The following is a 17,622-nucleotide window of genomic DNA, read 5'->3' as shown; positions in this document are numbered from 1 at the left end:
TGAAGCTTTGGAAATAGGTTTGAAACCAAGCAATGATATCACTTTCAGTGTACCTCCTGAAAGATAGATTAACTGTATTTGCTAGTGCTTAGTGCAGAGGTAGTTGAGGTTTACTGCAACATAACATTATCAGTAAGATTACAATATTTGTTTTCAGGGGAAAATCCATGTGTCAGACATATCAGAAGCCCCATATACAGACAAAGTTGCACTAGTTTAAAACTGTGGTTTTTAAAGTGGCTTTGTTAAACCGCTGCAAAACCCTGTGTGGACACTCTTAAATTAATTTAAATCCAGTTTATATCTGTTTAGCTCGTGTTGGTAAATTTACAGGGCAAGCTAAACCAATATAACCAGTTTTAAGTCAATATAAGTATGACTGCATAAAGGTTTGCACTAGTTTAGCTAAATCAGTGTAGATAAGGCTTAAAACTCAAAACAAGCAAGTGAAAACAAAACTTTCTTAACTGAGCAGCAGTGCTTTAAAACTTTTAATGTTTAATTAACAAAGGGTGTTTTTTATTTTTAAAAACAAAATGTTTGAAAATTGGTTCATCCTTCACTAATTCCTTTGGTCATATCTGCCTACCTAGTGATTTGACTTAGCTTTTTTTGCTAGTGTATCAATCCTGCAGAACCAACATAGCTCTGTAAAAGTAAATTGGACACTTTTCTGGTTTACGCATCAAGAAAATTGTTAACTAATTTCTGTTTGCAGCGCTACTTAGCAGCTCCATTCTCCTCAAATTATGTGCTCAGTTACACCTGTGCAATTCCATTGAAGGTGATAGGATATCACTAGCATAAATGGTAATTTAAGGACAATAAGATTGCATCCCTGTAACTGTGTTTTTTATAGGCAGGGTTGGTAGCACCATTATTAAGATTGCCTGACATCTCCCACAGCCATGTGTTCAGTAGCGTATAACTTTGCCAAAACTTAACCTTTGGGTCTGACATTTTCCAAGTCAGGTGTCTGCCTTAGCCAAATTTTTTCAACATTTCAAGCAAAGTGGTTCAGGCATTTCTGAGAATGAGCTAGAAAAAAATAGATCTTTTGTTCTTGATAATAAATTCTGATGACCTTTTCTTTCGGAAGCTATCGCACCCCCATGCTTTAAAGCAGAGTCTTGACATTTGGCAGGGGGTGGGGGTAACACTGTTAGGGATTTGCTTTTCTCCATCTCTGTTCAAATCAGAATAATCTTGTCCAAGTTTGAATAATTGCATTTCACACTTGCTTGATGATGACTTGCCAACACTTCACAGCTAAATTCTTTGAAGATTCTGTCCATACTGAGCATAACTCCAGCCCAGGCTGAGCAGGACTTGCCCTGTAATTGCTGCTGCCGGCCACGGCTGGGCACCAGGACTGAAAGCTGGGAGGCTGACTCTCTTATGTTCCCAATGCACCGCTACTGGACCCAGGAAGCTGTCTGATGTGAATGCAGAGGGCACAAGAGCTGGATGTGGGAGGAAGGGAGAGGGAAGAAGTAGATTGGGGCAAAGAATTGGGCAAGGGTGACTGGGATTGGCTGGGCAGAGAGACAGGAACTGGGAGACAGATTGCAAGGAACCTAGGGAGAGAGACTGGGATTGAAAGCCAGTGAGGATGGAGAACATGGGTAGTGGAGGATGGGACTGGAGGCTGGGGGAAACAAGGGAAAACAGATTAGACAAGGTTATGAGAGAAGGGGAACTGGGTGGGCAAGGAGCCAGGGGGTGAGGAGGAACTGGGAATAGCTGAACAAGGAGTATGGGAGGAGGAGTCCAGCGGGTGAGGCAAGGATTTGTTGGTCAGTGAGATTGGGAATAGGGTTAGAAGCCTGAGGAGTGGAGGCAGGGACTGGCTAGGTGAGGAGAATGGCACTAGGACCAAGAGTGAGGGGTGGGAAAGAGACGGACATGTTGCAAGGCATGGAGCAGAAGAAGTCTTGGATGGAATGGACAGAAGAGTCCGTGTCCACCAGAGACACTCCCTCCAAAGGCTGGAGTGGAATTTAAGATTCCCGAGCTTCCTCTGCTGCCAGCAAATATCACTGAAACCCATTGTCAGTGTGTGTGTTTCATCCCCCTCTACTGCCGGACCACACAGAGCAGTGGTGCCCAAACTTTTCCTGTCGCACTCCATACCAATAATGGAGGAGCTTGAGTTGATGGTGGAGCTGGGGGAAGAATTGTGGATGGGCAAGGAATTTGGGCAGAGGCCGAGTTGACCAGGGGGCAGAGAGCGAATGAGGGCAGAACCGGGCTGAATGACAAGTAGGGGATGGAGTAGAGCTGTGGCTGCAGCCAGAGCTGGGCTGGGGGCAGAGCAGGGGGTGGAGCGGAGCTGGGGCCAGAACTGGGCTGGGGCAGAGTGGGACTGGGTGGTGCTTCCTACCCACCCCTCTCCCCTCTGGGGGCTGGCCCTGGCCCTGCTAGACTCCCTGAACCTTCCTCAGGCCTCCCTATGGGGGCACACCCCACAGTTTGGGGACCCCTTAGTTCAAATGGCAGAAGTCGTCTGTGTGGGCGATCTAAAGGTTCCAACGGTACTAATCATCCATGTAAGTGTCAATATGATGCTATTTGATAGAATTTTTGTTTTTTTCAGTTTGGTTTTTTAAAAAGCAAGGAATTTACTCAAAAACGGTGTTAAAAGAACACTATTACAGTTGCAAAGTCAAGCATTTAGAAGTTAGGAAATGCCAGAATTAAGGCTGTCTGTGCATCCTTTGTGCATACAAGCAATGTGATACAATCTTTAATTACATGATCACACACATTTTTTTCCCTGTAGTGTACCAGAAGGTGGGAGATGTGGAGTGAATTAGGCAGTGGAGTGCAGGAAGAGAATGGAGGGGGTCATTGTTAAGGCAGTTAAATACTGCCTTGGAGAACAGGATTCTATCCCTGCCTCTGCCACAGAATTCCTGTGTGATGCTAGTCAAGTCACTTGTTTCAGGGCTGGTAGTTGGAAGAACTTTTATTTAATTTAAAAAAAGCACTGTCTTTTACTTTGTTTTATAAGGCCTAATTTAATCTGAAAAATTTGAAGGAAGCTAGAAATTTAACTCTTTGATTTGGTTAAAAGTTTTTTCAAGTTGTTGCTCCTTTCCATCTACTTCAAAGAGTTAAGGAATCCTGTTTTGTTCGTTAGGGCCAACATGTATGCCACTTAGTTTCCAACTGTGATTGTGAGTTGGGAGGGAAGAAAAAAACTAATATATTTCCGTGGGTCATTACTTTTGATATAATTGGGAAAACATGACTGAGGAATGATTCAAAAGATATAGACATTTATAATATACAGTTTTTTAACACACTAGTTACAACCTGCTAAAAACACTGGCCCATTGGCACTCTGGATAGTACAGCTCACTGGGATCATAAACCTAGAGGGAAGGCCATAGGAATTAGAAAGGATCTTGGTTTGGGCAGCAATGAAAGACCATGCTGAAACAGTCAACTTCTGTAAATCACCTTTGTCTGGATTTTCCTCGTCCACCCCTCCACGAATGCCAGTCAACGCCACACCATTCCATTTTGTAGCAAGCACGTTCTTTTCATTTCTGGCCAAAGAGTTTTATCACGGGATTGGCCCAGCACGTTTTCGGTCTGCCCAGCAGTCTCTGGGGATCCGGTTACTGATGTGGCTTGTCCACCTATTGTCTTGCCTGCAGACTACATGATCCGCCTATCTTCGCTTTGCGTCGTACATTGCCTGCACTACATAACTTCTGTAAATGCACTCTATAGATCAGGGGTCGGCAACCTTTCAGAAGTGGTGTGCCGAGTCTTCATTTATTCACTCTAATTGAAGTTTTTGCGTGCCAGTAATACATTTTAACGTTTTTAGAAGGTCTCTTTCTATAAGTCTATAATATATAACTAAACTATTGTTGTATGTAAAGTAAATAGGGTTTTTAAAATGTTTAAGAAGCTTCATTTAAAATTAAATTAAAATGCAGAGCCCCCCTGGGCCGATGGCCAGGACCCGGGAAGTGTGAGTGCCACTGAAAATCAGCTTGCGTGCCGCCTTTGGCACACGTGTCATAGGTTGCCTACCCCTGCTATAGATATAGTGCCATATGACATGGTACAGAGAAATTGGTCAAAGGCCTTGCCCCACATTTACAGTCTAGGAGAGATGTGACATTGATCAAGGATATAGGAGAGAAGTGAGGTTTATGCAATATAATACAATAGGGGTTATTTGTATCTTACTGTATAAATTATGTGGGATGGGGTGTTAATTAGATTTTCTGAGGTACAATCAGATATTCTGTATGTCGCTCCCAGAAATATTTTTGATTGATGCCAGGAAAAACATGTTGGTTGCTTCTTTGTGGTGTAGCATGTAGCACAAGCATGAATAGAGGGGAAATGCTGAGCATTTCACTAAGGGTACGTCTACACTTACCTCCGGGTCTGGCGGCACGCAATCGATGTTCTGGGATCGATTTATCACGTCTGGTCTAGACGTGATAAATCGATCCCGGATCGATCCCGGAAGTGCTCGCCGTCGAAGCCGGTACTCCAGCTCAGCGAGAAGAGTACGCGGCATCGACGGGGGAGCCTTCCTGCCGCTTCTGGACCCGCGGTAAGTTCGGACTAAGGTACTTCGGATTCAGCTACGTTATTAATGTAGCTGAATTTGCGTACCTTAGTCCGAAGTGGGGGGTTAGTGTGGACCAGGCCTAAGTGTGAGGTACTTGTGTTATCTGAACATCAAGAAGTGACCTGGTTAAAACCTTTCTCTATGAACTAAATTTAGACTTTTTTTATTGAATAAAAAAGGCCCTCTGTATTAAAAAATATTTTTCTAAAATTGCCAATAGGATACAATTTTGCTATCCAGGGATAATTGCTTTGACAATGAACTACTGTTCAACAGAAGTGTGTTAGTTCCTTTAAAAAAGTCTTTATTTTGCCCTGTATAATGTATAGTAGTAACCGGCATTTAAAGTTTTGAGTGGAACTGCACAAAGCTCAGTTTGCCCCTACCAGTTATCTCTGGTTACATTCTTCATTTATCATGCATTCCTTCCCTTTAGCTTGCTGGCATTTCTGTAGAGCTTTTGTCTCCATTAAATATTTTTGTCTTCAGCCTCGCTTGGCTGATGAAACATCTACTGTAACTGCACAGCGTGGGTGCAGGAATGTGCTGTGTTGGATTAAAATCTACAAACTAGAAAATTAAAATGCTGCAGTATATAATAATTGTAAAACATTTTACCATGACTCCTTGCTTCTTAAATGTAACATGGAATCAATCTGTTATGCTGATAGCACACAGCGAATCAGTACACTATACAAGTTCTTCTGTTTGTTTGAAAAAAAAAAAAAACAAATAAGTTAACAGAAAATTTAAAATAGACTCACCATTTAGGGTGGAAACCACCTCCCTTTGCTCTTTCTAAAAAAATGGAAAAAAGTAAAAGTGGTAATATGTGGCATGCCATATCCTACCGGTACTCCTACAGAGTCAGGAAGATAGAGCAGCTTCAGATAGCAGTAACTTTTAGGCTTTGCCAGGTATAAAGGAAAAAAAAAATACGATTTTCTGTTTGATTTACTTGTTGTGTGCATAGCCTCTTGGCAGAGAAGTGCAAGTGTGAGCGTTCAGATTGAACTCCCTAGGGGAGAAATGACCCAGTAGCAGTAGAAAAATTTCCCTCTCTCCCTTCCCATTGAAGGTGATCTGAGTTGAAATCCCTCCTTCAAAAATTCTCATCCTGTACCATCCTGTGTGACTTGATATTAAGACATGCACAGAGATTTTTCTACAGTTTCCCACATTGGATAATTTGCCGCCTCTTGTGAGCAGCTTCTGCTGGATGGAGTTGGGGATTCTGACCGCCTTTACGTTCTGGAGAAAACATCCTTTCTCGCACATTGAATCCATTGCTCTGGGCAGAAGTTCATAATTCAAATGTGTTACTGTTCAGTCCAGCTCACTGGGAGGCTACATCTATTTCCTTCCACCCCTTACTCTTCCCTCCCCCACCTTTTAAAAAATATCAGTTGAATGCTACCTCCATGGGATTTACTATTTGTCTGTGAGCCCTGCCAGTCTCGCCCTACAGAAGTGGAAGGAGGAGGTGTGGTCACATTAATACAATCTTACTTGGAGCAGTGGCTCAAGGACCTTCTTGGAGCACTGGTATTGGCTTCAGTTGCTATATCCGTGAGAGCCCACCTCTTCTGAAAGTAGTTGGTGGAAGCTGGAAAGGCCACCACAGACCACTGCTCTGACAGAGTTGTTGCATAGCAAGAGAAATCAAAAGCAAAATTGCTTCTTTCACAACTCTTAATGGTGCTAGTAGTTTAATGCCTTATATGATCTTCCATCAGCAAAACCATTCTGAAATATTCTAGTAACTATGCCACATCTCCCATGAAGTATATGATTATGCTTCTGAATATAAGAAAGGCCATACTGGGTCAGACCAAAGGTCCATCTAGTCCAGAATCCTGTCTTCCAACAGTGGCCAATGCCAGGTGCCCTAGAGAGAATGAATAGAACAGGTAATCATCAAATGATCCATCCCCTGTCACCCATTCCCAGCTTCTGGCAAACAGGCTAGGGACACCATCCCTGCCCATCCTGGCGAATAGCCATTGAAGGACCTATCCTCTATGAACCCATCTAGTTATTTTTTGAACTCTATTATAGTCTTGGCCTTCCCAACATCCTCTGGCAAGGAGTTCTATGGGTTGACTATGCATTGTATGAAAAAATACTTCCTTTTGTTTGTTTTAAACCTGCTGCCTGTTAATTTCATTTGGCGACCCTTAGTTCATGTGTTAGGAGGAGGAGTAAATAACACTTCCTTATTTACTTTCTCCACACCAGTCATGATTTTATAGACCTCTATCATCTCCCCCCTTAAACTCAAAAGTCCCAGTCTTCTTAATCTCTCTTCATAAGGAAGCCATTCCATACCCCTAATCATTTTTGTTGCCCTTTTGTGTACCTTTTCCAATTCCAGTATATTTTTTTTGAATGGGAGTGACCACATCTGCACACAGTGTGTGGGCATACCATGGATTTATATAGAGGCAATATGATATTTTCTGTCTTATTATCTATCCCTTTCTTAATTATTCCCAACATTCTGTTTGCTTTTTTGACTGCCACTGCACATTGAGTAGATGTTTTCAGAGAACTATCCACAATGACTCCAAGATCTTTCTTGAATGGCAACAGCTAATTTAGACCCTGTCATTTTATATGTATAGTGGGGATTATGTTTTCCAATGTGCATTACTTTGCATTTATCAATATTGAATTTCGTCAGCCACTTTTGTTGTCCAGTCACCCAGTTTTGTGTGATCCCTTTGTAGCTCTTCGCAGTCTGCTTTGGACTTAACTATTGTGAGTAGTTTTGTATCATCTGCAAATTTTGCCACCTCACTGTTTACCCCTCTTTCTAGATCATATATGAATATGTTGAATAAAACTGGACCCAGTACAGACCTCTGAGGACAGCACTATTTACCTCTCTCCATTCTGAAACTTGACCATTTATTCCTACCCTTTGTTTCCTATCTTTTAACCAGTTACCAATCCATGACAGGACCTTCCCTCTTATCCCATGACAGCTTACTTTGCTTAAGAGCCTTTGGTGAGGGACCTTGTCAAAGACTTTCTGAAAATCTAAGTACACTATATCCACTGGATCCCCCTTGTCCACATGCTTGTTGACATCCTCAAAGAATTCTAGTAGATTGGTGAGGCATGATTTCCTATGTTGACATTCCTAACAAATTATGTTCATCTATGTGTCTGACAATTTTGTTCTTTACTATAGTTTCGACCAGTTTGCCTGCTACTGAAATCAGGCTTACCAGCTTGTAATTGCCGGGTCACCTCTGGAGCCCTTTTAAAGAATTGGCATCTCATTAGCTATCCTCCAGTCATTTGATACAGAAGCTGATTTAAATTAAAAAACACTAGTCCTGCAATTTCAAATTTGAATTCCTTCAGAACTCTTGAGTGAATACCATCTGGTTCTGATGAATTATTATGGTTTAGTTTATCAATTTGTTCCAAAACCTCTTCTAATGACACCTCAATCTGCGACAGTTCCTCAGATTTGTCATCTAAACAGAATGGCTCAGGTTTGGGAATCGCCCTCACATCTTCAGCCGTGAAGACCGATGCAAAAATTTCATTCAGTTTCTCCGCAATGACCTTATCATCCTAGAGTGCTCCTTTAGCATCTCGATTGTCCAGTGTCGCCACTGGTTGTTTAGCAGGCTTCCTGCTTCTGATGTACTTAACATTTTTTTTGCTATTACTTTTTGAGTGTTTGGCTAGCTGTTCTTCAGATTCTTTTTTGGCCTTTCTAATGATATTTTTACACTTCATTTGCCAGAGTTTATGCTCCTTTCTATTTTCCTCACTAGGATTTAGCTTCCACTTTTTAAAGGATGCCTTTTTGTCTGTCACTGCTTCTTTTACTTGGTTGTTTAGCCATGGTGGCACTTTTTTTGTTTTCTTACTGTGTTTTTTAATTTGGGGTATACATTTAAGTTGAGCCTCTCTTATGGTGGCTTTAAAAAATTTCCATGCAGCTTGCAGGGATTTCAGTTTTGGCGCTGTACCTTTTAATTTCTGTCTAACTTCCTCATTTTTGTGTAGTTCCCATTTCTGAAATTAAATGCTGCACTGTTGGGCTGCTGTGGTGTTTTGCCCACCACAGAGATGTTAAATTTCATTATATTATGGTCACTATTTCCAAGTGGTCCAGCTATATTCACCTCTTGGCCCAGATCCTGGGCTCTGCTTAGGACTTAATCAAGAATTGCCTCTCCTCTTGTGGGTTCCAGGACTAGCTGCTCCAAGAAGCAGTCATTTAAGGTGTCAAGAAACTTTATCTCTGCATCCTGTCCTGAGATGTCATGTACTCAGTCAATATGGGGATAGTTGAATTCCCCCATTATTATTATTATTATTATTATTGAGTTTTTTTATTTTAATAGCCTCTCTAATCTCCCTGAGCATTTACCAGTCATTATCACCATCCTTGTCAGGTGGTCGGTAATATATCCCTACTGTTATATTCTTATTATTAGAGCATGGAATTACTATCCATTGAGATTCTGTGGTACAGTTTCGTTCATGTAAAATTTTTAAGTCATTTGATTCTATGCTTTCTTTCACATATAGTGCCACTCCCCCCACAAGCACGACCTGTTCTGTCCTTCCTATATACTTTGTACCCTGGTATTAGTGTGTCCCATTGATCATCTTCATTCCACCAAATTTCTGTGATGCCTATTGTATCAATATCCTCATTTAATGTGAGGCACTTGAATTCACCCATCTTATTATTCAGACTTCTAGCATTTGTATATATGCACTTTAAAAACTTGTCACTTTTTAGCTGTCTGCCATGACATGATGTAATTGAATGGGATTCTTTTTTATGTGACTGTTTCTCGTCAGATCCTGCTTGTATTTTATCATCTTCCATCCTCTCCTCCTTACTAGGACACAGAGAATCTCTATTAATAGATCCTCCCCCAAGGGATGTCTCTATCCGAACCAGGTGCTCCTCCGCACCTGTCGGCTTTCTCCCAGCCCTTAGTTTAAAAACTGCTCTACGACCTTTTTAATTTTAAGTGCCAGCAGTCTGGTTCCATTTTGGTTTAGGTGGAGCCCATCCTTCCTGTATAGGCTCCCCCTTTCCCAAAAGTTTCTCCAGTTCCTAATAAATCTAAACCCCTCCTCCCTACACAATAGTCTCATCCACACATTGAGACCCTGCAGTTCTGCCTGTCTAACTGGCCCTGCATGTGGAACTGGAAGCATTTCAGAGAATGCTACCATGGAGGTCCTGGATTTTAACCTCTTATCTAGCAGCCTAAATTTGGCCTCCAGGACCTTCTGTGTCATTGGTAACTACATGTACCATGACCACCAGCTCCTTCCTGGCACTACACATAAGTCTATCTAGATGTCTCAAGAGATCTGCAACCTTTGCACCAGGCAGGCAAGTCACCATGCAGTCATCACAAACCCAGTCCCAGTCATCACAAACCCAGCTATCTATGTTTCTAATGATCAATCCCCCATCACTATTACCTGTCTCTTCCTAATAACTGGAGTTCCCTCAAGCGGAGATGTATCCCCAATGCAAGAAGATACCACAGCATCATCTAGAAGGAGGATCCCAACTATGGGATTGTTTCCCTCTGCTCCAGTGGGATGTTCTCCTTCCATGAGACTTTCATCCCCTCAACTGCACAGAGACTGTCAGATTGGGGATGGAACTGTTCTGCTGTGTCCTGGAAAGTCTCATCTATGTAACTCTCTGTCTCTCTTAGCTCCTCCAGTTCAGCCACCCTGGTCTCCAAAGCCCGTACATGGACTCTGAGGCCCAGGAACTCCTTGCACTGAATGCACACCTACGCCACCTGCCCATAGGGCAGGTAATCATACATGCTGCATTGGGTGCAATAAACTTTGTTGTTGTTGTTGGACTTCTGCCTGAATTCTCTTTTTACACACCTGCAGCTTGTTCCTTTGTTGATGTTTTATTTTTACCAGGGGGTGTTTTTGGCTTTAAGTTTTAAAGAATGGTAAGTGTATCTAGCCCCTCCCCCCATCACCACCACCAAGTGCACGCGTGCACACGCACACACACACACACTCCCCCTCAGAACTCCCTTGCAAAACTCCCTTTAGCCACTCCTGTTCACTAGCTCCTCTGGCTCAGCAAATGGTCCCCCAAACAAACAGACCACACGGTATATTTCAGTCAAACAGCAAGCACACCACAAACACGCACACTGCAGACAACAAACTCACCCCAAGGGTCATGTAATCGCTCTTCCTTTACCTGGAGAACTCCATTGCAAAACTCCCCCGTTAGCCTCTCCTGTTTGCTAGTCCTCTAGTCGCTTAGGAATGCGTTTTTGAAAGCCCTGGTCTTCCTGAGTCACCCCACCCCATGGTTAAGGGTTGTTGAGTGCTAAAGGGCTTAGGGATCAAAGCCTTATTAAGAAGTTCTCAGCCTTGCCTAGCAGGCTGCTAGGCTCAGCACACGGTCCCTCAAACAAACAGACTACACGGTATATTTCAGTCAAGCAGCAAGCACAACGCAAACACATGTACTACAGACAAACTTACCCTGTGGGTCACGTAATCGCTCCTCCTTCACCTGGAGAACTCCCTCGCAAAACTCCCATTAGCCGCTCCTGTTTGCTAGCTGTTTCTTCGCTGAAGAAAGCGCATAGTATCTTTCCAAGAAGCAAATTAGAAATAGTGCATTTTGCCTTTTTTTCAGCTATTAATCTAAAGTCATAGACCCAAGTACACATTAAAAGAAAATGATCTCTCAGTGCAGTGCTCATTTGTAGTACCATAACCTGGGCAAGTCTGGTTTTTGGCAGAGAGAATAGGAAAAAGCTATTTAAACTTTAAAACAGGAATAAAAACGCTCAATTTTCTTATCCTGTGCTGTTGGTCAAATACAATTTGAATAGTAACACTGCTTAACTGTAATGAGGTTGGCATGAATCTACAGCTGAACTGATCATAGCACTAGTGAAAGAGTTTCAGTGAAATACATAATCATGTGGCTAGCTTTAGGGTCAAAAGGTGCAAAAATGATTTAACTGTTGTATGTGTGCCAGAATGAAAAAACAAATCCAAGAGCTGTAGAGAAAGAAATTATTCATTTTCCACAGAAAGAAATACTGAGATTTAAAATAGTAACATGGGTAATGCTGAGGAGCTGTAAATTTGAAATCTTGCTTTGTGAAAGCCTAAACTAATGCAAATAAAAATGTGCCTGTGAAAAATCTGTTTTTACTACTGAGTATTTGTGAGTGTGCACTTTTGCACTGTTGCCTGTGATCAAGATGACATTAGTTTATTGTAGATAGATGTTGATGAATCATTAGATGTATAATCTGTTACCTCGGAAAAGAATTTTGCCCAGTTATTTTAACCTATTCTGATGCCAGCTGATTTTTGAACTCAGACTTAATTAACAAATCACGGCTTCCTTACCTGGAGGTATCCTCATATGAGGGCACAAGCAATAACTTGTACCTTTCTTCTCTTGTCTGAGGCCAGACAGCATCATTTTTCCAACTACTTTCCCAGGAAGTTCCAAGAAAACGTTAGACCAAACTCCAAAAGCTTAGATTAGCTGACAACAGACAATTCAGGACTTGTAGCTGGTATTTATGCAAAGGACATTGGTTGCATCCTGCAGGTGGGTTCAGATTGTTCCATTGCCATTGCCTCAGTCAGGCAATTAAGAGAGCAAACCTGGTATTTTGTGAAGACTCAGTGTGTTGAAACACTCAGAGCAGCAGTATTATGGCGACACAGCTGTGACTCCACAGTTGAGGTTGTAAGAAACTTTCCATTATAGGGCAATTTTGAGCTCTCCTAAATTCCATAGTAAAGATCCTATAGCTTGACATTTCACAAATGTGTTTCTTCCTGCCAAAAGAGTTATTTTGGCCAAGTCTGGGTATATAACACAGGGTGTCTGAGACATGTGCATTGAGAGAGAATATTTCATTTTTAGTGAAGTCCTCTAATGTATTCTTGCCATCTCAAAAAATGACTTGGTCCAGGCACTTGAGATTTTCTGACATTTGTTTGTTTTGAACTATAACCTTCTAGTTTCCTGACATTCAAACATCTGTTCTTTTGTTATAACTAAAGTAATGAGTGATGTAATTAATAAATATGTATTTGCAGCCTTAGCTTTATCTTCACCAAGTTTTTCATTTGGTTTATTAGTGTTTGAAATGCATTAATAAAGATATTTCTGTTTCTAAAAATCACAGCCTTTTCAAAGCAGGCTATAAAACCAACGTATGCCTTCATTGCACATTGCAATTAAAAGTCTCTTTAAACAACAATATTTTCATAACGTAGATCAGGAGTTGGGAAAGGAACCTAAAAAGGAACATAAGGGAGGCTAAAAATGAATGGAGTGTTTTTAAAGACTCTGCCCTTTATTGGCAAGGAAACAGCAGCTCCACAGCCAGCGTTAATCACTATATTATAACATTTCTCAGCTTCCTGAGAAAAAACAGTACTAAGTATGGCCAGGAAGGACTTCTCCCAACAGAAACAATACCCAATGTAAAGTTTATTTCATATTGCCATCTGGAAAAAATTTGGTCATCTGCAATATCAGGTGGGGAAAAAATAAAATCAAGTATCAATGTAAGCCATTTTACAAGCCTTATGCCAATGATATGATATATCATCACATTTGCCTTTTTTAAACAATGCCATTTCAGAGTTTTTTGTAATGGGAAATGATCATTTTTTGTAGCTTTCATTTTAATGCAGGTAATAAGTTTCATACCAAAATGCTCCATGCACAAATGAAATATGATATTTTACTGAGCCAGTCGATAGTATTTCCTCCTTTTAATGTGAATGCAATACAAATGAAAGCACACTTGTGAATTGGTATTGTATAGTTTACATACTTCGTGCTTCAGCTCTTGTGCATGTATTCCAGCTGTGGTTTCCTGAAGAACATCTAGACCATTTAAGTGGAATGTCAGAACCAGGAACAAGCAGCAAAAGTAGTGTTTATCCACTCCCCTACATCCATTGGTATGTGGTTCCGCACTGAAAAGACTCAGCAAACATTTCCCATGATACATGCAGCTCAATTTTCAATCACCAGAAATGCCAAATGAAGCTATATAGGAACTTCAGGGGCTCAGCAGCAGTTAGAAACAGGCCTATGATCTTTTAGGATTTGTCAATGCACAAAGATTATACTGCTATAACGTAGGGTGTGACTTTAAATGGCTGTAGTTATAACAGTGTAACGCCCATGTGAACAGTCTTATTCTAGTATAAGAATGGGTTTTTCAGGGGTAGCTTATAGTGCTTTGGAAGAGGGGAGTTATACTGACATAACTATATTGGTATAACTGAAAAAATTTCCAGTGTAGACAAGCCCCCCACTTCTTTTTTGTTTTAACATGAACATAAGTTCTGCTCATATAAGACCATGTGTCACAGTGTCATGGCCAAATTTCAGTTTGGGTATTTACATTTTAACTACTTAAATTCTCCTAAAGTTTCAACAAGCTATTATTCACAGCCTGCCCATAACTGTTCTACAGGAGTGCTGTGAGCTGATGACCTCTGGTTTTTGACTGGAATGCCCGGTCGAAAAGGGACCATGGTGGCTCCAATCTGCACCACTGACCGGGCTGTTAAAAGTCCAGTCAGCTGGGCTAAGTCAGGCTCCCGGAAGCAGTGGCATGTCCCCGCTCTGGCTGGCTCCGTATGCTGCCCCCGCCCCGAGCACCAGCTCCGCAGCTCCCATTGGCCGGGAAGAAGGGGCGAGGCCTTGGAGGAGGGGTGGGGCAGGGGTGTTCAGTTTCGTGGAAGTAGAAAGTTGGCAACCTTATGATGAACGGTTGCATTCAGGATCTTGTATCTATCACTGTTGTATCTAAGCACTTTCCATAGTTGGCACACATGGGTGACTTAAAAAGAACAGGAGTACTTGTGGCACCTTAGAGACTAACAAATTTATTAGAGCATAAGCTTTCGTGGACTACAGCCCACTTCTTCGGATGCATATAGAATGGAACATATATTGAGGAGATATATATACACACATACAGAGAGCATAAACAGGTGGGAGTTGTCTTACCAACTCTGAGAGGCCAATTAATTAAGAGAAAAAAAACTTTTGAAGTGATAATCAAGCTAGCCGAGTACAGACAGTTTGATAATAAGTGTGAGAGTACTTACAAGGGGAGATAGAGTCAATGTTTGTAATGGCTCAGCCATGGGTGACTTACAAACTCGCATTGTTTTGCATCTCATCTCCTAATCACAGCGGTTGTACATTACATGAGGGGTTTGGGGCATAATAAGTACTAATGCTTTCTGAGTTGCTGTGAGAGAAAGCTGTCTGATTCCACCACTGATATAGCTGTGTTTGAGAAATAAATTAATCAATAATACACATTCAGTGGAAAAAGAATTGTGCTGATGCACTAGAGTTGGAGAACTTTGTCTAGCAGTACCCTTTGGATCTGGCAGGTGATGCTGCTGCACACTCAAGCTCTGTTGTTTCCCCCAAGAGGAAAAGGGGTCACTTAACTTCCTCTGGTGCAGTGAAGAAGAGGACCCATTAAATGAGTTGAGACCGTTCCAGGGCTCAGGAAGACCTCTCTTTGAAGGGGAGTGCTGACTGGCACTGTATTCCCTCTGGCACGTGGGATGGAGCAGGTCCATCCAACTGCTCCCGGTATCGTGCTGTGAGCAGCAAGGCCCTGTACTGTCAACTCTGGTTCCAGCACTGGGGTGTCCATTGAGTGTAGTACCAATGATTCTGGCACCAGTGCCAACTGTCGCCATGCTGATGGCATACCAGCTGGCACCAGACTTTATCTCTCAGTCCCAGACTCTCAGCTAGTTCAGGGGTTCTCTGGTGCTATGGCTTCCGCCGGCTCATCCTCCATAGTGCCCCAGACAATTTCTGGTCATGTCGCAGAGCTGCCGGGTTCATTGGCACCGCAGGTCGAACCAGCTGAGTTGTAGATTTTGGAGTTGAGGCCAGGTCCAGCACTGAAGACCCTTTGATGCTGGTGCATTCTTCGGCACCGTCATCATCGTGGCGGCAGATCCCATCCTGGAGTTTGGTTCTGGCCTGGGTGCCGACACCTTTCCTGGTAGTGGGTGGGAGTGTGTCCCCTTCGATGCCACCAGTGCGGACTCTCTACTTCTCTTCAGCACCAGTGCTGCCTCCTTATTTGGCTTCAGATGAGTCTGATCAGTTGTTTGCCCCATCAGGGTTGGCTCTTCTGTTGTCAATACAGAACCTCCGGGTTGTCCTCCCGGATAGGCGCCAGAGATTGCACTCAGATCATTATCGATACCAAGATCAGCATCTGTCCCATAGTTGGGACAAGGGGCTCTTAGACCAGTGCCTACTGGCTACCAAAACCTTGTCCTTCTGCCCAGTGGCCTCCCTGGAATCACTGAAATGCTCCTCGGTCCCTGAGGTCCTGTTCCTTGACCCACTTCAGAGCGAGATCACCAGTCCCAATAGTAGCTTCCGCTACTGTACTTCTCAACTGCAATCAACTACTTAGTCCATTCCCCAGGACCTACAGGGCTCTTCCGGCTGAAACCTGTGGTACAAGAACAGGATCCATTGTTGGCACAGCTAACTGCCTCTTTGTCCTCCCTCGATGACTCTACTGTACTGGAATCTTCCTCTCCCTCAGTATCCAGGGATTTTAAGTTGCATCAGGGCCTCATGAGGTGTATGGCCGCTACTTTAGGTATCCAGTCAGAATATTCCTGCAGGAGAATATCCATAAGATGCTGGATATTCTCCAACCACCAGCTCCAGGGGAGAATAGCCATCCTGTTAAATGACACTTTCCCTGGAGCCTTCAAAGGCCCTCTAGAATACCCCAGCTTTGTTGCCCTCTACAGTGAAACGCTCAGAGAAACAGTGCTTTATTGCCACACAAGAGTTGAGGGTTTCTGCTCCCATGCATCCCACAAGTCAGTCTCAAGCTTAAACTGGATCGTGCCAAGCTCATTCTTATTGCTCCAGTGTGGCCAAGACAATGCTGGTTCTCTGACCTCCTCATGTTACTGGTTCGGCCTCCCCTATGCTTTCCTCTTCATCCTGATCTTCTGACTCAGTAACGGTCAGGTTTTGCATCCAGCATTCAGGTCCCCGCATCTCACAGCGTGGATGCTGCATGCTTAGAAGAGGAGGAGGAGGAATGGGTTGTGGCGTGCACATTGTCAGTCACGTGGCACAGGGTGGCTGGATCCCCTGGGAGTCCAGAATGCACATCAACTTAATAGAATCCAGGGAAATCCATCAGGCCTGCAGTGCTTTCCTCCTACTCATCCAATCCAGACATGTTCAGTTAATGTTGGACAATATAATAGTATTTTATATAAGCAAGCAAAGGGGAACAAGAGCCCTTTCTTTGTGCATAGAGACAGTCACACTCTGCAATTGGTGCATCAGACATCACATAGCCATATCAGAGCTTACTTGCCAGGGATTCAAAATTCCCTACTGGACTGCCTGAGCAGACACTATTCTGTAAATCTTGAATGGGGGAGTCATGATTCCATTCTCAATGATGTCTTTGCTTAATGGCGAATGCTAGCTTGGGACCGTTTTGCCTCTCAGGCAAACAGGAAGCTTCTTGGATACTGTTTTGGAGCAGGTCTTGTCAAAGGCTCATTGCTCCCTGGTGTCATAGAGGGTCACTTGGGGTATGTCTTCCCTCCAATTCCTTTGATCGCACAAGTTGTATGGAAGATCTGCTAAGACAGAGCTTGAGTCATCCTCATCATGCTCAACTGGCCGAGACAGTTTTGGTTCACAGATCTGTTGAAACTCTCAGTGCAACCACCTGTGAGCCATCCCCTTGTTGCTGGAACTGCTAATACAACATGGGCAAGGTCACGCACTGCAATTCGGAGCCACAGCAACTCAGAGCTGTGTATTTGGATGGCCATGAGAAAGAGAGTGGTCATGTTCCAGAAGAGTGTAATCCAAAGTTAAAAAGATTTCTACATGAAGCTGTTACTCAGCTAAATGGAAACATTTCTCTGCTTGGGCTCATCAATGCAATTTG

General features: G+C 42.8%; 1 protein-coding gene across 4 annotated transcripts in view; it reads left to right on the top strand.

The window, feature by feature from the left end:
• WWC3 (WWC family member 3) overlaps window positions 1-17,622 on the top strand; it is a 150,406-nt gene that overhangs the window by 81,739 nt on the left and 51,045 nt on the right. The gene's annotated exons all lie outside the window — the stretch shown is intronic.

The sequence above is a fragment of the Trachemys scripta genome, chromosome 1, assembly GCF_013100865.1.
Source record: "Trachemys scripta elegans isolate TJP31775 chromosome 1, CAS_Tse_1.0, whole genome shotgun sequence".
NCBI classification, from domain to species: domain Eukaryota; kingdom Metazoa; phylum Chordata; order Testudines; family Emydidae; genus Trachemys; species Trachemys scripta.
The sequence above is the reverse complement of the archived record's forward strand: the minus strand, read 5'-3'. Positions and strand labels throughout refer to the sequence as shown.